The sequence below is a fragment of the Chamaea fasciata genome, unplaced genomic scaffold, assembly GCF_029207755.1.
Source record: "Chamaea fasciata isolate MVZ Bird 193981 ecotype frontalis unplaced genomic scaffold, bChaFas1.0.hap1 SCAF_9, whole genome shotgun sequence".
Lineage (NCBI taxonomy): Eukaryota > Metazoa > Chordata > Aves > Passeriformes > Sylviidae > Chamaea > Chamaea fasciata.
This window is the reverse complement of record NW_027094094.1, coordinates 31305025-31326544: the sequence shown is the minus strand read 5'-3', so window position 1 is coordinate 31326544 and position 21520 is coordinate 31305025. Positions and strand designations below refer to the sequence as shown.

General features: G+C 43.9%; 1 protein-coding gene across 4 annotated transcripts in view; it reads right to left on the bottom strand.

Annotated features, from left to right (window-relative positions):
• The window catches only part of PCDH15 (protocadherin related 15), a 300245-nt gene that overhangs the window by 247664 nt on the left and 31061 nt on the right, over positions 1-21520 (bottom strand). The gene's annotated exons all lie outside the window — the stretch shown is intronic.

The window sequence follows — 21520 nt, the reverse complement described above, 5'->3', positions numbered from 1 at the left end:
ACAACTGATAGTAAAGTTACACTCACAGAGTTTCAAAATCAGAGCTGTTTGCTTATCCCTTACTCAAAAAACTTTGTAAAGCAAGGGAGGATGTGATGAGAAAATATCTCAGGCATGATCCATATTTAAAACACTTGAACAGCAAAAATGTTATATGTTTTTTCCTCTTTCTTTGCATTTCATGAACACACACCCCTCAAATCACAGAATCATGGAATGGTTTGGGTTGGAAGGGACCATAAATCCCATCTCATTCCACCCCGTGCCATGGGCAGGGACACCTTACACTCTTCCACGTTGCTCCAAGCCCCATCCAGCCTGGCCTTGGACACTGCCAGGGATCCAGGGGCAGCCACAGCTGCTCTGGGCACCCTGTGCCAGGGCCTGCCCACCCTCCCAGGGAAGCATTGGTGTCACCACGATCCAGTTGGATGGCTACACTAATGAATCTGTTTGTGTCTTGCTCTAGAGATCCCACCAGGAATCTCAGTGTCTTTCAGGACACAGGGAATACGATGGTAATTTAACCCAAAGAAATAACAAAGGGATGATTAAAAGGAGTAAATAATAATTAAAGCTTCACAACGGAAACAAACATAATTTGAATTTAATTGCAACAAAAAGGATCTACTTAGTGAATGGAATTTTAATAACTCTAAGGAGAACACAAATGAAAAGCAGACAAGCAATGTTCAGGAAGTCATATTTTGCCATCTTACCCTCATATTGCCAGTCTGGAGTCAAAGGTTTAGAGTCATCAATGGAAGCAGAGCAGAATAACGAAAGAAAATAAGTAAGAGTTTGTAGGTTTACTCAAAAGAGAGGTTCAAAGATATCAAGCAGTACATGCAGAGCTAGCAAACGCATAAGTGGAGCCTTAGATACGTAAAAGCATGATCACCACATGTGATGACTGTTTTAGGACCAATCAGGTTTTCTACATTGAAGAGCAGAAAACCACTACCTGCTTTAAAGCACGTGGAAATAAAAGTTCACTAGGGAACAGTTTTTAATTTTCCAAGACCCTCATTGACTCAGTGAGAAAAAAGTCAACCATTCTCCTTCCCAATTCACCACGCAGGACTATCTGAGATTGCCCATGATTTTATAGACTTTAAAAGGCTCCTCTGATAACACAGCCCAACCAAAACCCATTTATGTGAAATGGTGCCCCCTCCAATCAAGAACCACACTAAAAATAGGAAAGAAATACTCAGGTATTACTGGTTTGTTTTGGTTTTTTGGGGTGTACTTTTTGCACACAAATCCCAACAGAAAATCATCTGTAAATTAAACAGAAGAGCAAGCTGAGGCAAATTCCATTTCCCATCTCATGGTAAAAATTACATATTTGTAGACTTCAAAGGACCCACACTGCAGCTCGTTACAGCCCCTAATTACCCCAGCAGAAACAAGGCCTACAAAGGGAGGTGAGAACAGTGAAGCATTTCTCAGATCTCTGCTTAGGTGAAGCCCCTAAAGGACACATCTGCAACACTGGGTTTTCCTCTAGCAGCAGCTTTGTGTTGCCCCACAACACTGGGTTTGCTGTCACAGAATCATTCAGGTACGAAAAGACCACCAAGATCACCAAGCCCAACCTGTGAGCAAATACCTCCGTGCCCACTTCACCATTTCAAAGTGCCTTAGGCAGTCTAAATAAAATTATTAATGCATGAACTCTCCCTCCCTATTCCTTTCATTCTTATATGGTCTACTTTGATACATAACAATTGAAAATTTTCTGTTTGTTTGGTTTTTAAGAATTAAATTAACTATTACTTTATTTTAGAGTTTTTTGTTTTGCAGGCATTAACAGAGCAAATAAATCACCTAGAAAACCACATCTTTCATACCACTGTAGTTTCCTACGGGCACATTGTGTGGGAAGATAAGAAATGTTTGCATTATCTATATGAAATATGGCCTTCTATTTTTTTCCCCCGGTCCATTTTTTTCACTGAATACAATAAACATTCCAGGGCCATAACAAACCAACTCAAACTTTTTTCTAGAGATGTATGTTATCATTTTCTAGAGGTTCAGGATTTGAGAAACTGAAGGACCTTTCAACACACTTAATTAGGGCAAAGAAGCTCAACAATAGAAACTTTTACTGCAACTTTGTTTTCAGGAATAGCCCTGGTATTCCCCATACAACAGTGACTAGAAAAACAAAAGAAAAACCAAACTAAATATCCAAACAAAAATCCAAAGCTGGAACGATTTTTAAATCTAAAAATTGCATATCTCTCATTAAAGAATAGTCATGATTTTTAAAAAAACTTCATGAGCTTTTGCCCTTCTCTGTTTCCATGATGATATTTTCTCCCTGCCGGGTGTACCAGTGAAAGTTTCGGCCAAATCAGGCCAACTTGTATTTTATATTCAATAAAAAAATTATCAAAATTACAAGCCAAATCACATGTTCACGTTAACAACTTTTCCCAAAGTTGGTTTTCCATCAAACACACCTGAGTTTCCAGAATGATAAACAAACATTGTACAGTGATTTTAAATGGAATGGTCAACATTTAAAAGGAATGTCCAGCATTCCAATGTGGATTTGGGAGGCTCAGAGAAAAGACAGGACTGACCAGTGAAATTTGGCAATTTGTAGAGCATTTATTGCCAGTGTGAGCAGGTGAAGCAAGAAGATTTATCATGAGATAAATTTTAGTGAAAAGAAGAAATTAGAGCAAGAGCCAGAACTATGAGAGGGAAAAAAATAAAAACAAGTGGGATGCGAGTGGGAAACTTCTGGATCACTCCATGGCACCAATAAGAGCTTTGTGAAGAAAACAAAAATTATTGCATAGATAAGAGTTTGCAGATTATTTCACATAATTTCACCATGCCAGCACTACCCAAATCTCCTTTTTAAGACATTGTCACCTCACCCTTCCCTTCTGCAGGAAAAAACATAAGAAAGCCACAGGCTCACCCATCCACATCCACCACCACACACTCAACAGATAAATCTAAAACTGCAGTCTGACACAAATATCCAATTCAGAGACAAAAAAATTAATTAAAAATCTTGAAGACAAGTGGCACGCTGTAAAAATATGGGGGTACCTTTTTTTCCCCTCACAAAATATAATCAATAAGAAGCAACATGGGTTCAAAAACACTAAGCTCAAGCACCGTGTTGTACAACCAGGCACCAGCCAGAGATGGTGGGAATTCCTGGGGACATGAAAAGAACATCTTTGGTGTTCTCAGCCAGGTGCAGAGAAAAGTTATTTCCATCATCAGGAGGATGGAGAGTCTGTCTTATAAAGATGACAGAACTTGGAATTTATTTAACTAAGGAAAATGGAAGTTGTCTGGAAATAAACTTGGGAAAATCAACAAGGAGGGAAAAATAAATTCCTAGAGCTAAAGAGCAACACTGATGAGCACTGTCCCTTAGGAAATTGTCCTCAGTGATGTTACATTAAAGAGGCTCTGTTTTTAGGAGAATCCCAGAATGTTTGGGTAGGAAGGGACCTTAAAGCCCATCCAGTCCCACCCCTGCCATGGGCAGGGACAGCTTCCACTATCCCAGGCTGCTCCAAGCTCCCAAGTCCAACCTGGCCTTGGACACTTTCAGGGATCTAGGGGCAGCCACACCTGCTCTGGGCACCATGTGCCAGGGCCTGCCCACCCTCATTGGGAAGAATTCCTTCTCAATCTCCCCTTTCCCAGTGGGAAGCCATTCCCTGTGTCCTGTCCCTCCCTCCCTTGTCCCCAGTCCCTCTCCAGCTCTCCTGGAGCCCCTTTAGGCCCTGGCAGGGGCTCTGAGTTCTCTCTGGAGCCTCCCCCTCTCCAGGTGAACATTCCCAGCTCTCCCAGCCTGCCTCCAGAGCAGAGAGGCTCCAGCCCTGGAGCATCTCCAAGGCCTCCTTGGGACTCACTCCAGTTCTCTCAATGTTTTTCTCTAGTATTTTGTTTAAATGATCCTCAACAGAAATTATTTCAGCACTCAGCACTAAGACTGCTTTATTCAACCTAAACAGGCACAAAGTAACTGCAGCCCCAAAGGTGACTGGGGAAAGAAATATTTCCACAAGACTTTAAACCCAAAGAGCAGAAAGGTGCCCTGTGGTAGAACTCTTTTAGCCAGTATTTTACCTCTTCCAGTTTTACACTGCAGTTTATTACCAGAATGTACTACCAGAACATGCCTCTGTTCCAACTTTCTCAACAAAAAACAAGTTGTCCTTGAAATTCCTGGGCATAATGAGGTAGGTTTTTAAGTCAAATCATGATAAATCAAACACACTTTAAAAAGGAAAAGCATTCCATAAATGAGCTTCCCTCCCTACAGTTTTCATGATGCATTTTATGTTTAAGCAGCAATGCTGGTAAATGGAATCCTGAGGCAGCAGTGCCCCCGCCCCAGACTCCTTACAGAAAAGGCAAATAGAACTTAGTAAATAAAACAACAAGCTCTCGAAGGCTTTCCTAAGACCTTGCAGCAAATCATTTCTGTTCCTGTTGTTAACTTCACTGTTTTTCCTAACAGTGCTTCTGCTTTACCCTTCTTTAATCAAGAGAAGGGGATAAATAAAGGGCCTCTCTCCTTGGGAGCAAAGTGAGAACCTCTTTAGCAAACTCTCCATGTAACAGTGTCAAGGCTCAGCTCTACTTGGTTTCTGCAGGCTAATTTTCATTATTTTAATTTCTAATTATTTTTAATGAGATGGCTCAGAGGAAACCCTCAATCACTGTCCTAGGTGAGATGCTCAGCAAGGTCAAACAGCCTGAACACAGACAAACTCAACATCTTGGATAACCAGGTATTTTCCCAACACAGACCTGCTGGATCATCCTCCTGCCACCTTTGAAACCCCTTCAAATCCCCTTCCCATCCAGAATTTCTGTTCCTTGGAGAATATTCCTTCCATCCTATTTTTGCTGTTTTACAGCTAAAAGCACAGAGAATCATCTATAAAAATGAAAACAAAGGTTAATGAACGAGCTAATAACAAACCACCAGTGTGCAGAACCAACAGGCAGCACCTACAGCTCTGCAGAGAGAAAATTCTCCAGTGGGAGGTGGCTCTGCCCATGGCAGGGGGGAAATCTGGATCATCCTGAACATCCCTTCCAACCCAGAACACCCTGTGACACCGTGGTCACATGAGCTGGGGTTTGCCTGACAGCCAAAGGTCCCCTTCAACCACTACTGCCCCACAACAATGGGGGTTTGCAGTTTCCAGCAGCTCCCTTTCTCCTCCTGAGTTCTTCTCTTCATTCCCACCATCCCAAAGGCCACCTGCATCCTCACAGCCCCTCTGCCAGGGGACTGCCATCTCCAAAAGGCACCAGTTCCTCCAAAAAGCACTTTCACAGGATTTTCCACACTGGTCTCCTGCTCCTGATCACTGGAGGGACTCTCAGACTCACAGGATGGTTTGGGCTGGAAGGAACCTTTGGGATCCCCCAGTTCCAACCCCTGCCACAGGCAGGGACACCTTCTGCTGTGGACAACAGATTAAGGAGTAGCCGTAGATACCTACAGCACTCACTGTGTGGGGAGGTTTTGAGGCTGCAGCAGCTTTTGCAAATCTCTCCTCAGAAACTTTTGTGTGAGGCCCCACACACGCATTTCTGAGAGGTCCCATGCTTACCCTCACTGGGACAACTGAACCTCACACACACTGAGACTGGCAATGCAGGTATCAAGGCAGAGGAGTCAGAGCCATCCAGAATTGCATTTATACTCCCCCTACCAAACACAATCACGTGGAAACCCCAAATAACCACTCATACTTCCTATCTCTCTAAATTCCAGCTCAATAAAACATTTGAATGATGTGGGAGCAGTGTCAGGAGAGGGCTGTTCTGGTCTTCAAAGTTTATTAAGAAAAATCGCTTGGCCCACAAAGCCCTAAAAAGTGACTTCAAGCACAAAAATTCTCCCACAGGGCTGGAGAGGGGATTTGCATTCCCATTAACAGAGTACAGCTTTGGGAAAAAAAAAGTTCACTAACTTAGTCCTACCCCTCCAAAGACAGAAGGAGTTTTACCTTGACACAAAAAATAAGTGAGGAGCTCTTCAGATAGAACAGCACAATCACCTGGAAAACGAGCAGCCAGCCTGAACCTTCCTGGGGAAACAAACAGTTATCCTGACCTGTCCTGGGGAAACAAAGAGCCAACCTGAACCTTCCTGGGACATGATTCTGGGAAGTAACTGCAATCTCTTCCTGAGCACTCCTGAAATAAAACTGGGGGGAAAAAAAATCCACTTCCATATGCTAATCACCAACTCTTCTTCCAGCTGCTGCAGAAACACTCAATCATTACTCTGAGTTATTTCATTATTTATCTTATATTCAAGTTTGCTTTTATTTAGTCAGATAAATTGTTCCGTTTGTTTTTATTTAAACAGTTACAGGGACTGCAACGGGCAATTTCAAACCCCTGACTCAGTTCCTAGCAGATACTCTGCCCAATTTAAAAGATTTTCCATTTAATAAAGCTCTACCCACTAACTGTTGAAGGAAATTATTTTATTTGTTGGCAGGAAAAAAAGTTTATTTTTCAGTTTTAACTGAAATGAGGATCAGACTCTAAACCTTGTCAGTAATAGTGGAAAGCTCCTCAGCATCAATCCCTTTCTTCCTAGGACTGCTCCCCAAGACAGGAAAAAACAAAGTATTAACTCTTAAATTTGTCTTTTTGTTAGTTTTTCCAAACTCTTCCTGAATCCACAAGTGTGCAGCATCCACAGCATCTTGGAGCAAGCTTAATTTGAACAAGTCACAGCTTGTTCATATAGTACCACCCCCATCACGGTGCAGGAAGAGGCAGCATCCAACCATTCCCTACCAACCTTCCAGTCCCTTCATGGCTCCAGTAAACCATTTTATCATCCCCCAAACACTGCAGCAAACAAGAATTTATGGCGAGTTCAGGGCTCCGATCCACTTCAGTGACTGTGCGCTGTCAATAAGACAGATGGCAAAATGGAAAATTCTTCAAGGACCCACTAAAGCCATTTTCTTTGATATGCATGTGAAAGAAAAAACTCTGGATATCACAACGTCCAACACAGAGGAAACCTCTGTGGGAACGAGGCAATGACAACTTCTTTGCTACTACAAAAACACCGACCCAGCAAGCAAGTCCAAATTATTTTCCACAGAGTGGGAACAGAGTTTGAAAAAAGCAGAGGGGATTTTTCTAGAGCAGAGCAAAAAGTCTGGATTTGTTATGTTTTGTTTCTTTCCCTCTGTACTGATAACTATTTTATTTTAGGTCTAGAGAGAATTAAACAAAGCCAACTCTCAACATTTAGAAGTTTTCATTTCACGGATACTCTTTTCTTCAACCATGACCCTTTTCAACGTGGAGAAGAAAAGAGCTTGTGAAAGAGGATTTGGAGAGTCAGAGGTGAAGAGAGGCTGAGGAAGCTGGGGCTGTTCAGCCTGGAGAAGTGAAGGTTGTGTGGAGACCTCACAGCTCCTTCCAGGGTCTGAAGGGATACAGGGAAGCTTGAGAGGGACCCTGCATCAGGAACTGGAGTGACAGGACACAGGGAATGGGTTCAGGCTGACAAAAAGGAAGTTTAGGTGGGATATTGGGAAGGAATTGTTCCCTGGGAGGGTGGTGATGCCCTGGCACAGGGTACCCAGAGCAGCTGTGGCTGCCCCTGGATCCCTGGAAGCGTCCAAGGCCAGGTTGGACAGGGCTTGGAGCAGCCTGCGATAGTGGAAGGTGTCCTTGACATGGCAGGGGATGGAATTTTTGATCTTTAATGTCCCTTCAAACCCAAATATTCTGCAATTTTAAAGTATTTAAAGGCTTTTCTCCCCATTTCCTCTACACGGTTAAGCCCATCAGACACAGAAGTCTTGGAGATACAAAGTGAGACTCACCAAGTCCCATCCTCAAGCCTGAGTCACCGACAATACTGTGGCCATTTTAAATAAGGAATTAAGTGATTAATGAGGAAATAGATACTGGATTTCTGCCTGACCACAGGCTGGAAATTGGAGTTTGTGAGGATGGAACAAGGCCAGAACACCTGCACTGATTCACTAAAACCCTGCTAGCACGAGTGCCACGAGGGCAGTTGTCACCCTGAGGTGGCTGGGGATGAGGCAAGGTGCTGAGAGAGCCCAGTTCAAGAAATCTCTATCATTCACAACCCCAGCATGTCAATGCTGAAACCTCCAGCCTGGGGTCTTTTAATGGATTGAAACCCACAGCAAAGCTCCGGCAGTGCCTGGGAAAGCGAGAGCAGCTTCCCCGAACTGGAGAGGCAAGGAGTGAAATTCTTGCCGTCTGAGTTAAAGCACCTCACATCTCCCTCTGCCTGAACAGGTATTTCTGTTTCCAGCTGCACTCAATGCTCCAAAATGCCCCAGCTGCTCCTGAAGGAAGCAGTGCTTTGTCCTTACCTCCACTTCCATTCAGCAGGGAACACTCAAGGGGAAAAACACAGCCATGAAAGAGTCTCTAAAACTTGATTTACAGGCTGAGGGTCCTCATAAAGAGCCACATAGAACCATACATTTAAACTGAGTAACCAAGCAACCCCATCGCAGGGGAAAATGCCCCGCCTTGTTTCCTGTGTGGGCATTCAGCTCCACAGCTGGGCAGTTTCAGAGGAGCTTGGCATAACCTTTACATTAGCTGGCTTGTGCTGCCATGGCACTGCATTGAAAATGGCATAAGAAGGGCTTTCACAGGCTATTTTCAGCTCTTCCTGAGAAATCCCTAGTTGGAGAGTCTGGGAAGGCAACCCAGCGAACCTGAGCTTGATTCAGACCCGTTTGAGATCCTGCTTAAACCTCCAACGTTTTTGTGCTTTGATCAGAGTTAAGCCCTGCTCTAAAATTTGGAGCTCAGGCATTCCAAGGCTCGAGGGAGGTATCAATTTGGGGTTGGGTTTGGTTTGAACTAGACAAAAAGCGAGGCTGGGGGACAATCCAGTGCCAAAAGGACAAAAAACAAAAAAAAGACCATTGCGAAAAGCTCCCATTCCATTTCAGGACACGCAGCCTGATCAGCCAATTTATTTCATGGCTTTATTCTGTCATCCTTCCACGTTCTGTTTTTCTTTATTTTATTTACAGATACAGTATCTCTAAAGGGTTTGAGACGTGCAAATTGCCCTGCCAGGGCTGTGCATTGCTATTTTATTTTTACAGCTCGAGAAGAATGCAGAGCCATCCCTCTTTCAGACATTGTGCTTTTAGATTGAAATAACTCCCCATTTTACAAGCAGTTTTGGAGTTGACAGGAGTCTTTAAAATCATACTTGTGCCTCAAAACACTGTAAAGCACATAAAAACATGATACTATGCCAAGCAGCAGCTAAAATTACCATTACTGAAAGTCATTTTTAAGACCATTAAAAAGCACTGGATGAATCCAGGGAAGCTGTAATATCTTAAGAAGTGCTTTCAGAAGTTGATTAAACCTGCTTTTAACCATTCTTATGCCCCTCAGCATTCAAATTTTGTCTTATTTCAATATTTGTTGGGATTGCATTTTCCCTATTATGCCTGTAATGCATTTAAGACAGAACACTCACAGAGGAGGATGAAAAAATTCCAATATTGGAACTTAAACTCATTCTTGATACTATAACCAACTTTGAACTGCTGTGGTACCAGTAGTAAAAGCAACTTGGGAAAAGGAGTTGGAGATATTCCTAACATTTCATACTGTTGGAATCTCTTTAAAATCAAATAATTTGGCATTTATTAACTGAAACATGAAGTGAGCCAGTAATACTCACCCTTGTCCTGTTCCTAAAGCGTAAACTTGTCAGTTTCACATCTCAGGCTAAATATTGAAGTTGAAAATCATATTTAATAATCAGGCTTCTCATTTTGTCCTGAAGAGTTTCTCCTGTTTCAGTCCAGATTTCTACATGTCCACAAGAGGCACAGAAAACCTCAGCTTGTGTTCCACAGAACTGATGGCGATGAGCCAAGATGTGAGAAAGAAGCATTAAAAGTATTTTTTAAACTAATTTTAGGGGGAAAAAACAAACAAAAAAAAACAACTCTCCATGGAATTTTGATATGTACACAGGAATATTTTCTCTGTAAAAACAGATGTCAAATTTTAGAAAATTTCAATACCATGTGAATACCACCGAATGTATTTTTGAGGCTGTGATTTCAGTGGCTTCCTTTAAAAAGCAGTGCTTTATAAACTGGGGTAGAAAAGAATTACATAGACATGAAACCTCCAACTCTGGGGTTTTAAGACTCTTAAATCCCTTCCCTCGACCTAAAAAATTAGCAACATCCACATGTTATTAAAAAAATGAATCAAGTTGTCAGTGTCTGGTGGAACAAACAATTTTGCTCCTCTGAAGTCACCTCTCCCAGGCTATAAATATTCCAATAATTCCAGAACCTTCCCCTTGGTGCCAGTCTCCAGCAGGTAACCCAGGAAAACGGGTGCTAATTAAGCTGCCACTCCTAAGATTGTTTGTGTTCCAGGGAATTAACCACCTATTTGGGGAGATTTACATATTGTGCCTATACATAGCTCCCTCCTGACATCTCGCATGAAGGCAAAGTTGATCAACATCTTCCTGTAATTTAAACAGGACCTCAAGCAGCTGTGGCAGAAGGTGAGGACATGGCTTTACCATCCCAAGACATCCCCCTGTCCTAAAAGACACTCAATTTCCCTCAGTTCCTCAAACTCTCCCTTAGACTCTGCTAAAAATACCCAAACAAACAGATTGCCACAAGTGCATCTTAATTACAACAATGCAATTTTCTCCGTCTTTCCCCAGTAATGCAACCCTGCTCTGGAGGAACACATCCTACACACTCATGGGTCTGCCCTGAATTATCCATCTGAAAATAGGGAATTCTCCATTCCATCCCTGCAGGAACAGCTGTCTGCACCACTGAGGACTCACCTGGATGTTTAAAGGCTGGACCTTGGTACTGTGTCTTAACTAAACCATGATGTAATTCCCACTGAACACTGGCATGAGGTGAGACAGGGTGTGGTGCTTTGGAGGGGCTTATAGATTTTAGGTATCCAAAATTAACAACGAAAGAAGCCCCAAAAGGGCCAAAATGTTGGTTTTAAGCCCATTTCCAGGCAGACCTGCAGTGGCTGAACTCAGGAAATGGCATGGAATAAACTTCCTACTTACAGTGGAGTTCTCGTGGCTTCATAAAATCACCTCATTTTGCACAGAGAATGCTGGCACAAAGTCAGGGATGGAAAAGTTACTCAGGGATAGAAAAGTTAGTCCTCAGCCAAGGACATGGAAAGTGCTGCCCTCCCAGGGTGCCAAGGTGTGAGAGGAAAACAGGCTCCCAAGTCACAGGCAGAAGGTCCTTTCTCCTCCTCAAAAAAGGTGAAGGCACCTAAGAGATTGTGCAGCTCCTGATTGTCCCAGCCATTTGCATGTCCCCCATCCATGAATAACATAGAATAAGGAGGTTTCACAGGAAGTGTCAGCCTTGGAAGTGTCTGTTAATGAATTATGGTCCAATGGGTTCAATAATTGAAGCCTGAGCTGCTTTCTCACCCTCCCAGAGCCAGCCTGTGTTCAGACAGCCTGAGTTAATTAGGAAAGCAGTGAGGACTTCAGTGCTAGAGAGCTACACAGAGTTATTTGTGGCTCTCCTGGTGAGCTGCACACTTTGGAGATCTAATTTGCTGAGTAAAAACCAAGGTTATCTTAGTTTTATAATTAAAATTGTTCCCAGTCCACAATGTGTTACAGGAGATGTGCTTTGGCTTCCTGTCCTGCCACTTATCATTTATGTTCTCAGGTAAATTCACAAAATATCTCCCCATCTGCAAAAAAAAAAAAAAACAACAAAAAACAACCCAACCCCTAAAAAAGCAGGATGAGAAAGGAGAAAGGGGGAATGCAAAGCCAGTACTTTCTTCAATTTTGATTTTAGAAAAACCTTTTAGTGAAAAGCATGAAGGGGGAACTTGTACCTGTCTTTTTCTTAAATACCTATTTAATAAGCAAACCACATCCTGAGATGTTAGAACAGATCTCTGGCTGGCATCCTCTCTTACTCCTGCCACAACCTCCTTATCCTCATCTTTGGAAAATTTGGGCCCTATTAATCCAAAGCTGTCTGGAAGTTGTAAATTAGTGACAGCCTTTGATTGCCTTTGAACCAATTTAGGATTGATTTTAATGAATGGAAGGCTTACAGGTATCTCCTCTGTAAAGCAACTCTGTGAGGGAGGAATTATGGGATGGGACAAAGAACTGTTGCACTTAGCACTTGTCAGCTAACAGTGGTCCCAAGCATCCATCTGGAGAAGATTCCCAAAAAGTGATGTTAAAATCAGAGAGGTTGATTATGGAATCCTAGATTAGTTTGGGTGGGAAGGGACCTTAAAGCCCATCCAGTGCCATGGGCAGGGACACCTTCCACTACCCCAGGCTGCTCCAAGCCCCAAAGTCCAACCTGGCCTTGGACACTGCCAGGAATCCAGGGGCAGCCACAGCTGCTCTGGGCACCCTGTGCCAGGGCCTGCCCACCCTCCCAGGGAACAATTCCTTCCCAATATTCCATCCATCCCTGCCCTCTGACAGTGGGAAACCATCCCCTCTTGTCCTACCATGGATGCTTCTGTATGGACTTCTCCAGGCTTTAAACACTAAAAGACTCTTTCCAGAAACTTTAGTCAGGAAGGTTTTCTCGTGGTTTACTTTTTTCTTTAATAACGTCGTGAGAGTGAAGCGTAAGCACGGTTCATCTGCTGTCTGAACCCTTTATCATCAACCAACTGATAAACTGCAAGGAGAGAGTCACTGGATTTCTGCTGCATTGGAAAAGACATTTCATATCCCTTGCAATATTGACTCCGGAGCCTGAAAATATTTACTTCTCCATTTTTACCTCCTTAGAAAACATTTTCAAACATAACCACCTTACAGGATGTCCTGATTACCATCAAAATCTCTCTGTCTGGCTCTACTCCCAGGAGAGATGAAGGCATGGAAAGAATATTATACCCTAAAAGGCAGCAGTAGAGTGCCCATGGCTGGAGGTATCCAAGGAAGGCCTGGAGGTGGCACTCAGTGCTCTGGGCTGGGGACAAAGTGGAGATTGGGCACAGCTGGGACTCCCATGTCTTGGAAGGCTTTTCCAACCTCGATGACTCTATGAAATGGCAGGAAAAAAAATCATAGATCCTGCTCCTGGTGCTGGCAAGAAGCTGAACTTGCACTTTGTATTTGTTTACCTACGTACATTAATTTTATTTTAATTTACACATGCAAATTAGCATAAAATGCAACTCAGCTCCTTGTTGCAAAGACAATCAACATTAAATAATAATAATAATAATAATAATAAAGGAGGATATTTGCTGACAGAAATTAAGACTGATCATCTGTCCTTGTAAGGATAGAACTCTTCTCAGTGTTTTGGCTCCTATGGAAAATGGGAAGTGCCAAAGGAACCTCAGCCTCTGCCTATCAGTGATCCTTCCAAAGACCTAAGGACACATAAAACCCTGCTCCAGGCAGCACCTGCCTGGAAAGGACAGGATTAGGAGGTGTCCTTGCTAGGTCAACCCAATACAGGTGCACATCCAGGGAAGTTTTCCATCAGCAAGGATGGGCAGCAAAAAGAATGCATTTTTTTCTCAGTTGTACAAATTATAATTCATAAAAATACATGAGCAATTTAGACCCACAAGCTACACAGAAGCCACCAGCAGGAGGACAAAGTGATGCCTAAAGCTGGACTCAGTTTCATTTCTAATAGCTGGAAATAAAAGGATTCAGGGCAGCTTTCAAATCCTTCCTGTAAGGTTTTCCCCCCAGAGATAGCACTGGAAATAATCCTGCAGATGAGACAGCAATTGCATGGGTATTTCTGTAGGATTTAAAGTCTCCTTAGTGTTCAGTAATGCCCAAACTCTTCCTTTCCTAATTCCATTCAGTTTTTGAAGCCCTATTTTTTGATTTTATCTCACACACAGACACTGATAAAGAGGCAGCACACCTGACACGGAGCCTCTCAGCCTCTGCTCCAGCTCCAGGCTGGCTGAAATGGAGAGCTTGATTAATTTTGTATTAGCCAGCTGCACAATAAATCCCAAGCCATTGATTACACGGGAAGAACAAGCAGATAAGGTATTTTCTTTGCAGACCTCCAGTACTTAATTATACAAAGGTTCTACCCACAGGGTTGGTGAGGAAAAAAAAAAAAAACAACAAACAACAAAAAAAAAAAAAAAACCAAAACCAAACTGATCACAGCTCTGGGAGTTCTTTATTACTTCCTACGTGTGATTGTTCATGTTCTTTAAGTTTAGAATTAGGTGCTGTTTTTAGCTGGAGGCAAGATTCTGGTTCATGATGGGTTTAATTCTGGATAAAGAAGAAACCAGTTGTTTATCTGAAGCCATTCACAGTTTGCCTTTCCCTGGCAGTTTGTTCATTACTATTTTAATTAGCAGACAAGAGTGGGGTCAGTGATTATGTGGAGCAGATTATGTGGAAGGAGTTTGGATACTGAGCAGTTCAGTGATATTTAAAACACTCTGGTACCATCAGGTTTCTTGGGCAAGCAGAGCCTCTCTTCACCTGTTAATCATCATCTCCTGAGCAGAATAAAAACACCGAGCCTTGGAACTGGAAAACCACTGCCTGTGCCACTCTCCCCCCATCCATTTTCTTACCTAAACAGATCAAATTGGAGATACGAGGAGCAGTAGAGTGGAGCAGAAGTCCAGAGGCACGAAGCTGTGTCATCCTGATTAGCTCCATTTGATTAGGTCTTATTAATTGCTCATGTGCTCAAGCTCATTAAATGAAAAATAATGTTTCTTTCCTGCAGGTTGGGCACTGGAGGTTTGAGAGATGGACACCACTGGTGGAACCTTTGAGAGAGTGTAAAGAGCAAACGCAACAAAAGTCGCAACTGTTTTCAGTGGCCACAGGACCCTCGATGTCATTGGCAGCCCAGGGCCAGAGTGTTCCCTCGTTTACTTCTCAACTATAATAAAATACTCATTTTAAAATAATTCAATTTTTTTACCATTCATCCTGAAATTATTCCAGAGAATTTCTGAAGAAAAATTCTGTGTTTCCAAGCCACATGGAGAAGCAGGATGAGTTTTGCAGAAGAGACCCCACCTGCAGAGCTGCCCCAGCCCTGGGGCCCAGCACAGGAGGGACCTGGAGCTGCTGGAGAGAGGCCAGGGGAGGTCATGGAGATGGCTCCAAGGGCTGGAGCCCCTCTGCTCTGGAACCAGGCTGGGAGAGCTGAGGGGGGTCACCTGGAGAAGAGAAGGCTCCAGGAGAGCTGGCGAGGGACTGGGGACAAGGGATAGTACACAGGGAATGGCTTCCCACTCCCAGAGGGTAGAGGTGGACGGGATATTGGGAAGGAATTGTTCCCTGGGAGGGTGGGCAGGCCCTGGCACAAGGTGTCCAGAGTAGCTGTGACTGCCCCTGGATCCCAGGAAGTGTCCAAGGCCAGGCTGGATGTGGCTCATTCTGTGAGTTACAGTTTCACTCTTTCCTGTTTCGTTATTTTTTCCCTTTCATAAATAACACAAAAAATGTACTTGCACATCATTTGTATTTGAACATCCCATACATCTTATCTTTTCTAACATATGCAACCGTAGGAAATTTTCACAGCCTTGAATTTATTTCCACAGCAGCCATCAATCACTCAGAGATGTTATTTTGCTGGCTTTGTTGATAGAGATTTTGTTTACAGTTTCCCCTTCACTGAAACACCATATTCTATAAGATCTGATTCTGATGAAACACTCACAAAGTACCTTTATCCGGGTAGGAAATCTATCCCAGTTCTATTAAATGGGGCAGCAGCGAATCCAGTGGAGCACAGTTCTACAGAGTGAGAAGAGGCGGCTTTTGTCTGGCAGGTGAATTAGGAGCATTAACATGGAGTTCTCTGTATATTTTCTATTAATACAACAACAACAATAGAAAAATCCAAAATAAATCAGAAAAACACCCCAAAGCATTGAAGAACGTGCTTCCTTTGTGTTTCTGTGTGTAACAGCAGAGGGACTGCACAGAATCATAGAATCATTTGAGTGATAAGGGACTTTTTAAAGGCTATGTAGGGGACACATGGGTAGGGACACCTTCCACTATCCCGGGCTGCTCCAAGCCCCAAAGTCCAACCTGGCCTTGGACACTTCCTGGGATCCAGGGGCAGCCACAGCTGCTCTGGGCACCCTGTGCCAGGGCCTGCCCACCCTCCCAGGGAACAATTCCTTCCCAAGATCCCACCTAACCTTTCCCTCCTCCAGCTTAAAGCCATTCCCCTTTGTCCTGTCAATCTACATCCTCATGAAAAGTCCCCCTGCAGAAATTTCCTCTTTTGTTTTGTATTTAGCACAAACCCCTTCAAATTGTCAGGAAATCACAAAGAACAGTGCCCAGATTTGTGCAATTAGTTTTGCAATAAAAAATAGTAAAGGAAAGCTTAGAAGGGTTAAAAAAAAACACTGAAGAAAGAGCAAAGCTGAAGTTTTTGACTTGTGGATGTGAAACTTCACTTTCTAAACAAAACAGAAGCACACTGAACTTTAAAATACTTCAGGTGGCAGGATCCAAACCATTTTATGGAACAAAAAGTCTGAGGAGTCAAGAAATTTTTGCAAAGAGTAAAATCTCTTAACAGCAGTAAAATAAAACAACAGTAAAATCCATTTTTTTCTATGAAAGAAGATGGGAAAATAGAATTTAAACTCCAGAAACTTTCATCCAGCACCATTATATGAAATAAAAAACCATTCCACTCTCTTTTCTTTGGTTTTACTTTTTCCCAGGAAATTTTTTCAAAATCTCCTGTGATTTTGTAGTAATCAATTTTTGTGCTGTGTGATTTGGAATCGAACCAACAGCTCAGCCACTTCTCAAGAAACATAATTAGGCAGCATTGGCCAACTGGTCACAAAGAAAAGCAACACCAGGCAACACCAGAAACCTTGGTTTAAGTTAAGACCAGCTGGGGGATCAAATTAAATGTTTAAATGAGGGAGCCCCAAGTTATTTAACACTTTCTGTTCCCCTCTAGGACCAAACAGTTCCCTTCAAATAGCTCTGCTTAGAAATTAGGTGTGAAATTAACCCATGGCAGGCTTGCCCAGCAGGTCAAATCATTAACTCCCTGTTAAAAGGGACAACTAAAGCAAACGTTTCATGTTGCATCAATATTGCTGGCAAAACCATCAGCAGCTTATAAATCAGACACTAAAACTAAGATTTTCCGGTACAGAACCAAAAAATGTCTGACATGGCAGGGGCTCTGCCCAGGGAGGTTTGGAGTCCCCATGCCTGGAGGGATCCAAGGAAGGACAGCATGTGGCACTCAGTGCCCCGGGCTCGGAACAAGGTCGGGATCAGACCCAGGTTCAGAGGTCCTTTCCAGCCTAAATAGTTCTGGGATTCTATGGTCTCCTGCTCTGAACATTTAAAGATGCCCAAGAGTTTGCAATTCCTTGAACTTAAACCCCACTAAGATATTCCTGAAATGAGAAATGACCACAGAGTGCCATTAAATTCACAAAAGGGAACTGAAATGATATTGGAGGCAACCACAAAATCACACCACAACCCCCTTCCTGTGCAAATCAGCTTTCCAAGATAATTCAGACTAGAACTGAGCTTTCAGTTGCAGAGGAATCCCATTTCTCTCTAATCCAATTGAAGAAGACAGTTTCTCTCCTTGCTCCCTTCCCCACCTCCTTAGCCCTGCCCACTGCAGTCATGTTTAACAATGTGCAGCAGGATAATTCGGCATTATTTAAACATTTGATTTCTGTCTACATATATCAGCTGTTCATCTCTCTGCCAATTTGAAACTCTCCATGCCTCAATACACTGTCTAATAAATACAGCAAAGCACAGAGGTTTCTTTTTTCTTACTATTTTTTCCAACCTAACCCAAAAGTTTTTCTTTTTTCACCATGTAAAAGAACAAAAAAAAAAAAAGAAAGGAAAATTACTGTCTGTCATTCAACAGAGATTCTCCAGAAGAGATGAGAGAGAAAGTGTTCGGCGGGGAGTGACTGTACCTGGACATTCAAAAAGAACAGCAATGTTTGCAGAAAAGGTGTGGGGGAAAGAGTTTGGTTTGGGGTTTTTGGTTCAAATCCGCAGATATTTCCTCACCATGGGCATTCCATGTAAAATCCCAGTTTCCATGAGCTTCAGTCAGAAAAAGCCCTGCCTCTGTTTACTAACAGACAAACAGCTGAACAGTAACGATGCCTTAATGTGAAAAATGATCACTGCAAAATGAACACATTAAACTGAGCTGGGACAGCTCCGGCCTTATGATTACTGCCCAGACACAGGGCTCCCACTGGATGCAGCAGGAGAGATCCTGGAGTTCCTGAGGCTGGAAAAGTCTTCCAGGATCACTGAGCCCAACTTTGATCCCCACCTTATCCCCAGCCCAGAGCACTGAGTGCCACCTCCAGCCATGGGCACTCCAAACCTCCCTGGGCAGCCCCTGCCAAGGCCTCAGCACCCTTTCCATGCAGAAATTCCTGCTGCTGTCCAAGCTGAGCCTCCCCTGGCACAGCCTGAGGCCGTTTCCCCTTGTCCTGTCCCTGTTCCCTGGGAGCAGAGCCCGACCCCCCTTGGCTGTCCCCTCCTGTCAGGAGTTGTGCAGAGCCACAAGGTCCCCCCTGAGCCTCCTTTTCTCCAGGCTGAGCCCCTTTCTCAGCTCCCTCAGCCTCTCCTGGGGCTCCAGCCCCTTCCCCAGCTCCCTTCCCTTCCCTGCACACGCTCCAGCCCCTCCGGGGCTCTCTGGCTGAGAGGGACAGAACTGGACACAGATCCGTCTGGCTGGGCAGGAACTCAGCCCCTGCAGAAATCCAGACTTTCCAGAGGCTCTGGAAAACCCAGACCCCTGTTTAAAGCCTTCTGAAGGAAGAGTCCATAATCACCATCAACAAGGAATTTTCTGGGCACTCAAAGTGATTCAGAACACGCAGACCCTGTGCCCCGAGGGATACAGCCCCGAGTCTGTTCTTGTTATGTGAAAATCAAATCCTACAAAATCAAGTTTCGATCAAGCTGAAGCTCCTGTGCCTTGTTTTAAACAGCTGCTTCTCATAAAAAAAACAGATTAAACCACAGTAAGAGGGAGGCAGTTTCTATCACAGTTTATCTGTTCACATGTGACAGTCTCATATAAGGATTCAGGAAATAATTTTTAGTGGTAGACTGAGACAAGGAGAAATTAGAAGGGGGTTTGGAAAGTAACACAACAGAGACAGCAGGTAAAGAAAGGATTCCTGACCTTCCATGTCACCAAGACACAGGAATCCTGTGCTTCCAAACTGTTGCTACAAATACAATATTGCCAATGAAAACTAAAATCGAGCAGGCAACATAAATTACTGGTGGAGTACGAGATGAAAGGCATGATACTGACACAGATTTTAAATCCTTCTAGTTGTAATGTCTCTCTTGGTTCTTTGAAAGTCAAACCAGTTAAAATTATTGCCCCGCAAACAGGATTTCAAAGCCTGATTTCCTCCAAAGTTAAAATATTTACATTTTAGGGCTTCCTAGTAAAGAAACAGAGTCCATTTATATGATCTACCTTAACACAAAAATCTAGTGGCCTGACTAAGCTGCAGATGTCTTTCTGCTGAAGAGAAGACCAGAAAGAAAAGGTTATGGCCTTCCAAGTCTTCATGCTGCTTAGAGCAGATACGGAATGTCTTCACGACTTGAAGAATGAACCAGAAGGTTCATTGCCTGAAGAGCTGCAGTGACTGCTCATACACAGACTCCACGCCTATAAACCAACGTATGAGTGCACAGAAACAGTGGTTGATGATTTTTAGGAGTTCAGCCCTAAAATTATCACTGCAAGTGATATCACTGGAGTTAGAGCTGCAAGTCCCAAAGCGTGAATGACTCTTCTGGAGGAGACACAAGGTGTTCCAGGGCACTTTCAGGGGTGTTTCTGCTTTTCCTGCATCAGGAGTTCCTCTTCCCAGGTGTGACTAGCACCTTTAGGAATCCAGCCCATGGAGGGAAAGAACCAGCTCAGTTCTTACAGCCTTCCCCACCAAGGAATGGCTCAGGATAGTTAAATCCTAAAGGAATCAAAGAGTATCCATGTTTCATACCCTGAAATCCAGATGATCCAACACATGGGCAGGAGAATCACAGGATCCCAGGATGGCTGAGGCTGCAGGGAGCTGGGTGGGCACGTGGTGCCACCTCCGTGCTCCAGCAGGGCCATCCCAGAGCCCAGGGCACAGCATTGTGCGCACACAGCTCTGCCACAGCCCCAGGGAGGAGCCCCCCAGGCCGTGTGGACAATGTGTTCAGGGCCGGGCACTGCCCAGGGAAGAAGCTGTGCCTCCTGTGCAGGGGGAATTGCTGGGCTCAGGCCCTGCCCGTGGCTCTGGGGCCATTGCTGGGCCCCCGCAGCAGAGCCTGGGCCCTGCTGGGAGCCCTCCCTGCACACAGGGACACCCAGGGCTCGGGGCCCCTCTCAGCTGGGGCTCCTCTCCAGGCTGAACAGCCCCGGCTCCCTCAGCCTTTCCTGGCCATTTCCCACATGCTCCAGGCCCTTCCTCATCTTGCTAGCAGAAAACAAATTAGGAGTCCAGTGCTTGGAAGAGGTCATTCCTAGCCAGATCCCACAGTCTGGTGGCTCCCAGGTTGGGATGGGGCATCTCCTCCTCCTCCAGAAGCAGCTTCCTGCCTCATCCCTCCCAGCACAGCCACAGGGAGAACCCAGGATACTCGGCTCCTTCCACCAGGGTTAAAATCTGTACATTAACTGTGATGAACCTCGTTTCAGTGCCCGTATTGTGTGAATAACTCACCTCTCACCACAGGGAAATTCATCTTCTGTCACCTCAAAGTGTTGCTGGTGGAACTCAAAGACACTTTGAAGAACTGAACCCTTCAGAGGAACTTAATGGCTCCACTACAACTCAACAACATCAAGGAGACCTCTTTTCCCTGTAGGATCAACGGCACAGCTCCCAACCAAAAGGAGCAAGTCCCCATAAAACACACAAATGACTTCTGTTCCCAAGAACAGACACTTTCCCTCAGGCAAGAACCTGGTGGCATTCCTCTCCTCTCCCTGGATCCGCACAGTGCAGGGCTCAGGGAATGATCAATGAGCTCCAGGAACTCAAAAATGCATTTTCCCCAGTTAATTTCCTGCCCAACAGTAATAGATCAAGATCTGAAACTATTTTCTTTCTAAAATAGCCTCTTAAGGTGATTTGTAAGGCCCCTCAGTGATTCAATTTTTGTAGCAGAAGATTGTTAGACTGCATAAAGACATTAACTAATAGAGAGGGCTTTGAAAAACAGATGAAGGGGGTTGAGGCTGAACAGTCCTGGTGGCACAAGTGAACAGTTGCGTTTTTCACAGGAAAAAACTTCATTTAAAAGTCACCCCCACTCAGGGTGGTAGCAAAGACTATTTAAACGTTTTTTATTACATTCTGATAGAAAATATCCATCTGCTGAACACTTAGGAAATGAAATCCACATTTGGATGAGCAAATCTTCCGATTA